The following is a 7074-nucleotide window of genomic DNA, read 5'->3' as shown; positions in this document are numbered from 1 at the left end:
TAGAGGCGAATTTTCACCATGTTGGTCACACTGGTCTTGAACTCCTGGCCTTAGGTGATTAGCCCACCTCAGCCTCCCAAAGTGCTGGGATTACAGGTGTGAGCCACTGTGCCCAGTCTCTGTTCTGCATCTCTGTTCCACCCTTCTCCCCATCAGCACTCATTATAATGTGTAGTATTTCCTTAGCTATGACCCTACCTTTAAAAAATACAGAGCATGACTTAGTATATGTATGCATTTTAAGTGCATATAAATGGTAATCCAACTTTAGCTGCATCAGGATGATATGGAGAAAACACAGATTCCTGGACCAGAGACTCTCTCATTCAGCAGGTCTGCATGGGGCCTGAGAGTTAACATTTGTAACAGGTTGCCTGGGGATTCTGAGGCTGTGGACAGTGGACCACACATCAAGCTGCACAATTCTAGATCTCCCTCGATTATAAAATAAATTAAAAATAAAATTATAATAATAAAAATTATTATCATTCAACATCATGTTTTCAAAGTCTGTCTATATTATTTATGTACCTTAGTTCATTGCTTCCGTCTGGTCCAAGTGTCTGCCTCTCTTCAACAGTGTACTTTTCTACTCCCCTAGTGAGGGACACCTTAGGTTGCTTCCAACTCCTCTATCACATAGGATGCTGCAATGAATGTTGTTTTCCATGTGTCCTCATGTACCTAGGAATGAGATTCTCTGGGACATATATCCAGGAGAGGAGAATACTGGGCTGTCAGATACATATTTGCACATCTAATTTCTCTAAGTATCTCTAGACTGCTTGTTCTCCAGGCCAACAAAACCAAACCCACTCCCACACATCATGGTGCATGAGGAGTCCATAAACTTCCTGGGAAACATAAAGGAGTTTTCATTTTGATAATAAAATAAATCTGTCAGTCCCTGTAACAGCAAGATTATAAACAATATTTGGTTTCGGAATCTTACCTCACCAACACTACATGCTGCAAAAATCCTGGGCATCCAGGTCTGTGCTCGTGAGGAATGCCCACACACACAGAGGCACACACACCTCAGCCCCATGACACAGCCTGGCTCAGCACAGGCAGGAGCCATGTTTATTTTCCTGTCTTACTTACCCTCATAAATCAGAGGCATACTTGATATGGCTCCAACTTCTGCTCTGTGAAGCCTCTGGAAGCGGAACTTGCTCCAGGGTTGCGAGAAGACCATTACCTCCCTGCAGGCTGGACGAGAAGCTTTGTGGCAGTGGCCAGAGAACCCATTGTCTGGGATTATCTGATTTCACTCCATAGGGCTGTTTTCCTGTTGTTACCTGATTCTCTCAACAATGAGCATAAAAATAGAATCTTCCTGACTAGCCCAGGGTTTTAAAATTACCAACAAAAGGGTGCAGCAGATGTCTTTTTTGACCTCAGATCATTTTTTAAAGGCTATCCTCTTTGGCGCAACCAAAGGTAAATTGAACATTGCATTCAAATAACCCAGTTTTCCTTTCTAGAGGGGTAAGGGGAGGATTAGTGGGCATATGGTAATTTGTACAATCCTCCAAACAACAGGTAACTACAACCAGCCTGGTTACATTGAAACGCCAAGAACCCTTTGGAAAAAAGTGATCAGTTGATTTGGAGAATAGTAAATGTGACTTTAGAAAAGCAGATTTTAAAAATTTCAGAGAAAAGTACATATTCATTCATTCAAGTATTTATTTTATTTTTTTAATTGACAAATAATAACTGTACATATTCATGGGGTACATAGAAATGTTTCAATACATTTAATGTACAATTATCAGATCAGGGTAATTAGCATATCCATCAGCTCAAAGACTTATTATTCCTTTGTGTTGGGATCATTCCACATCCTCCTTCTAGCTATCTAGCCATTTGAAATGGTATAAAATATTATTGGGTTTTGTGGGGGTTTTTCGTTTGTTTTCTTTTCTTTCTTTCTTTTTTTTTTTTTTTTTTGAGACAGAGTCTCACTCTGTTGCCCAGACTGGAGTGCAATGGCACGATCTCGGGTCACTGCAGCTTTCACCTCCCGGGTTCAAGAGATTCTCGTGTCTAAGCCTCCTGAGTAGTTGGGCTTACAGTCACGCACCACCACACCCGGCTAATTTTTGTATTTTTAGTAGAGACGGGTTTCACCATGTTGGCCAGGCTGGTCTCGAACTCCTGACCTCAAGTGATCCGCCTGCCTCGGCCTCCCAAAGTGCCAGAATTTTAGGCGTGCACCACCTTGCCTGGCCTGTATAATATGTTATTGTTAACTGTAGTCATCCTACACTGGTATAGAACATTAGAACTTATTCTTTATATCTAGCTGTTCATTCAAGTATTTTATTGAGGCTTTTTGAACTAGTGCGGTATTCCATAGGGTACTGTTTATTGCTCTGTCCTTCACATTTTGAAAAAAATCAACTGTTAATTTAAAAGCAAAAACCTTAAAATTCATGCTTATCAACTTTGCAGATGATCCCAAACTCAGAGAAATTGCAAATAAAAGAGATTGCATAATCAATATTTAAATGATATCAACAGATCAGAATCCTGAGGTGTAGCCAACAAGATAAAAGAGAAATGACAGCTCTATTTATGCATAAAATAAATACAGCTGCACAGGTACGGGATGACAGGTGCCTGGCATTGTCCCAGTTTGTATGACACATGGTTTGTTGTGGAAATCAAATAGGATAATACAGTTTTAGGCAGCATGAATAGGACAAAAGAGTGGTGCTCAGGAAAAATCAAAGCAGCACCTGGCACTCTGCATGCCCAGCTCCCCAACACCTGACACTCTGCATGCCCAGCTCCCCAACACCTGACACTCTGCATGCCCAGCTCCTTCGGGATATGACACACTTCGTGAGGTAGGGATTGCATCTGTCCTGTGCTCTTCTAGATCCCTGGATGACAAGCAATGCCTGCCCCCCACATAGGTGCTCAATGCCTAGTTGATGAAAGAAAGAAAAAATACCATATTCAGTACAGCACTCCCCTTTCAGAGGGAACATTTAAAATGAAGATCCATCTTGAGGAGGACGGTCAGAATGGTGTGGGGTTTAGATTCTGGGTACAGCTAACTTAGGCAACAGAAAGTTTGGGCTGAACATGTGTAATGAACCTGATAACATCTTAAAATATCCAGAGGGCGGTCATAGGAAGAAGTAGAATTGTGCTTCTTGGTCCAGAGCCCAGAAATGCACTGCTGGATGAGAGACAGGCAGGATTGGCTTTAATGTAATACCCTTCTCACAGTGAGGACTGTCAGGCGGTGGAAGATGGACAGCCTCTTACAGCAGTGTGTTCTCTCCCACAGACATGTTCCAGCAGCACCTGATGACTTTGAGGGGATCCTGTTGAGTGAGGAATTTTATGTCCCCCAGAATTATGTTTCTTGGGTTTCCTCAATTATATTAAAAAATAGGAAGAAAACAAAAAGAAATGGTCTATAATCCATTTCCGAGGAAACCACCAAAGGTGAAAATAAAAGTATTAAGATATATTTAGGCCAGGGGCAGTGGCTCATGCCTATAATCCCAGCACTTTGGGAGACTGAGACAGGCAGATCACTTGAGGTCAGGAGTTCGAGATCAGCCTGGCCAACATGGTGAAACCCCGTCTCTACTAAAAATACAAAAATTAGCCAGGTGTGGTGGTGCATGTCTGTAATCCCAGCTACTCAGGAGGCTGAGGCAGGATAATTGCTTGAACACAGGAGGTAGAGCTGAGATCATGCCACTGCACTCCAGCCTGGGTGATAGAGTGAGACTGTCTCAAAAAAAAAAAAAAAAAAAAAAACAAGAAAGAAAAGAAAAGAAAAGGGATATTTAAGACATTATTTTATTTTTATTTATTTGTTTTTTGGAGATGGGATGTCACTTGTTGCCTCGTCTGGCCTTTAACTCCTAGGCTCAAGGGATTCCTCCCACTTCAGCCTCCTGAGTAGCTAGGACTACAAGCATGTGCCACTGTGCCTGGCTTTTAAAACCTTATGTTAAATTCTACTTGTTGAAGCTTAAATCGGTAGTGAAAATAAAGGCTATCATTTTTTAGCTGGATCCAGATTACAAAAGGTCTTGAATATTTGGCCTCCCAAAATCTAAATTTTATTCAGATGGTCTCGAGCAGTTCTCATTTTTTAGGGCCAATGCTGGCATTCAAAATCTTAAGGGCTCCTTTGTTAATTAGCTAGATTCACCATTCCACAATAGATACGCACTTCAAAACATCATGTTGTACATGATAAAAAACATACAGTGATACCTGTCCATTTAAATAAACAATAATTTCAAACAAAATAAAACAAAAATCTGAAGTGTTCAAAGAAATTGTTCTGAGAAACATATGTGGGTTGACCGCCACCATCAAGGATCATAAAACTTACAACTCTACACCTCTCAGAGCAGAAACTTCCAAGAAGAAATGGATCCCATTTATTGCTAAACCTGCTGGGTTTGTTTCTTTAATCATAAATCTCCACAACTTCCACCTAAACATTGGCAGAAATGGGTCTATAAAGTAATACAAGTCCTCCCTTGGGATGGCAGGCCAGGAGCCCATTTATCCAAGCAGTCACATTCTTTGTCACCCGGTGGAGGAGAGGGAAGAGCAGTCTTTATGAGCAATGCCTCCAAGACAGCATGTCTTAAGGTCAGGGTCTCTTGCCTATGGTGAACTGCTATTAATGTGTCTGCTCAGGATAGCACCCCTCCCCTCTTCTGGCTCTACTCCTTACCCTCATCCTTATCCTCTTGTTTAGAGCCATCTGCTTTCAGATCTCACACCCTAAGCCACAGGCATTGGCAGAGGTAGGGCCCCAACCCCAAATAAACCAATAACATTATCCAATCTCATACAACAGCAATTGGAACAAAGATGCAACCCAAACTGGGCCAAAGGCAAGAAGGGCATCCCTCTCGGTTGATGGAGCAGAAGCTGGGAACCTGAGAATTATTGATGCCCGTGTCTTCCATGCCTGGCAGAAGCTAACTCAAGAGAATAAACATAATACCTGTGTGGCAGATTGTGCTTCCAAAAAATGGCCACAGTAATATCTCCCATCACAGATGTTTTCCAGAACCTGGCCACTCCCGAACAAGAGGTGGAGCCTATGGCCGTCCCCATCCCTTGAAAAAACTGGGTGGGCCTTTGTGACTGCGTCCATCAGTAGAGAATGGCAGAAGTGATACCATCTGACTTCTGAGCCCAGCCCACAGAAGCAACCCAGCTTCCTCCTGGCTCTCTTTGGGGATGGCTTGCCCTTGGAGCCTAGCTCTGCTGCTATGAGAAGCCACATGGAGAGACCCACCTAGAAAGACCCCTCCAGCCTCAGTCCTGGCTGATCATCTAGTTGACAGCACCAACTTGAAAGCCTGACTGCGCCATCTTAGAAGCAGATTTTCCCTGGTTGAGGCCTGCAGCTGACACCACATGGAACAGAGACAAGCCTTTCCTTCCCCACCAAACCCTGTCCAAATTGCAGAGTCATGACCATAATAATGTTGTGGGGCTGCAAACTTCCATATAGCACGATCTGCTCTCAAAGGATTAACTTTAAAGAACTGTGGGATGGTGGATAAACAGGCAGCTGACTTGGCATGGGTGGCTCTTCCCAGCAGTGCTTTGCCTAGAGCTGTCCTGGGGAGAAACCTAGGTGTTAACTGGCTGCCTTATTTCAGGAAGCAGTATTGAGTAATGAGCAGATATGCAGATTTGAGATCCAAAGGAAGCCAGGTTAAAATCTCAATGTCAATCACTTATTTTTTTACAGAGATTGTGCAAGTTACTTCTCAGTTTCCCTGATTATTAAATAGAAATGTCTTAAGCTGAATTTCTCAGAAAGAGACCCCGAGACTAGGATTCATGCAAAAGTGACATATCAGAAAATATTCCCAGGAGACAGGGAAGGGAAGAGGGCCAAACTAAAGTGCTATATCAAGCCAGATCCCATAGAGGAAAGTTTTGGTTTAGTTCCACAAGGGTTAAGGGCTACTGGGGGAAGGAGGTGTGTAAACTGCCAGGCATTTGCAATTAGGCAGCCCAAGAACCATTCTAGGACAAAGAAACCAGAGACTCAGGTGCTGGCTGGGAAGCCTGTGTGCAGGGAAATGATAAAGGGATCCACAGGGATTAGGAACACGAACAGCACCAACCAGGGGATGACAGCACTGCTCACACCTCGTTATGTTGCTGTGCCTGCCTTCTGGTAACTGCTTAAGAAGCAGGAGGGAGTGAGGAAGAGGAGTAGGAGGAGAAGAAGAGGAAGGGGAAGGAGAGAGGAAAACAAAGGGGGAAAGGGAAGAGGAGGAGGGGGAAGAAGGAGGAGGAGTTATCCTGGGAGGGCTAATACCCCAGTGGGCAGTCACTCTGAAAGGGAAGAAACAGAACTGGCTATGCTCAGACTCACTTCTTTACACTTTGTGACCAACACACAAGCCTAAGGTTAAACAACCTGGGCTAAGTCAAGCATTCTCTCCTCTCCAGACCTAAGGAGAACATATCTTGCACATGGAGAAAGAATCTGGAAAGTGCCCAGGTCAGTATGGGTCACACAGAGGAGAAGAATTTGCTCACAGAGTCGCAGCACACTGGCAATCATTTTGGTAGAGGAGTGGATATCTGGTCTAGCCAGTGGACAGCCTGATATTAGTGAAAAGAAGGATTGAAGGATAGGACAAAACTGTAACACACCTGGGATTTGCAAGAAAGTCTTTCCTACAGGGTGTGCTCCAGTAATTATTACTGTGTAACAAACCAGGCTAAACTTCGTAGCTTCAAACGACAACCATTGTATTACGCTCATGGATCCTACAGGTCCAGGAATTGGGAAGGACTTCATATGGCTGGCTGGCCTCGGCTGCACAATGTCGGAGGCCTTGACTGGGAAGACCTGGAAGTTGGGAGTGACTCAATGGCTGGGAGCTGGAATCAACTGAACACTCACTCACTCACATATATGGTGACTGATTCTGTCTGTTGGCTGGGACTACAGCTGGGCCTTTTGGACATAAAACCTGCACGTGGCTGCTTAGGCTTCCTGAAAGCATGGTGGCTAGGTTCCAAGAACAATTGTCCCAAAAGAAT

Source organism: Pongo pygmaeus, chromosome 2 (genome assembly GCF_028885625.2).
Source record: "Pongo pygmaeus isolate AG05252 chromosome 2, NHGRI_mPonPyg2-v2.0_pri, whole genome shotgun sequence".
Classification (NCBI taxonomy): domain Eukaryota; kingdom Metazoa; phylum Chordata; class Mammalia; order Primates; family Hominidae; genus Pongo; species Pongo pygmaeus.
This window is presented reverse-complemented; position numbering follows the sequence as displayed.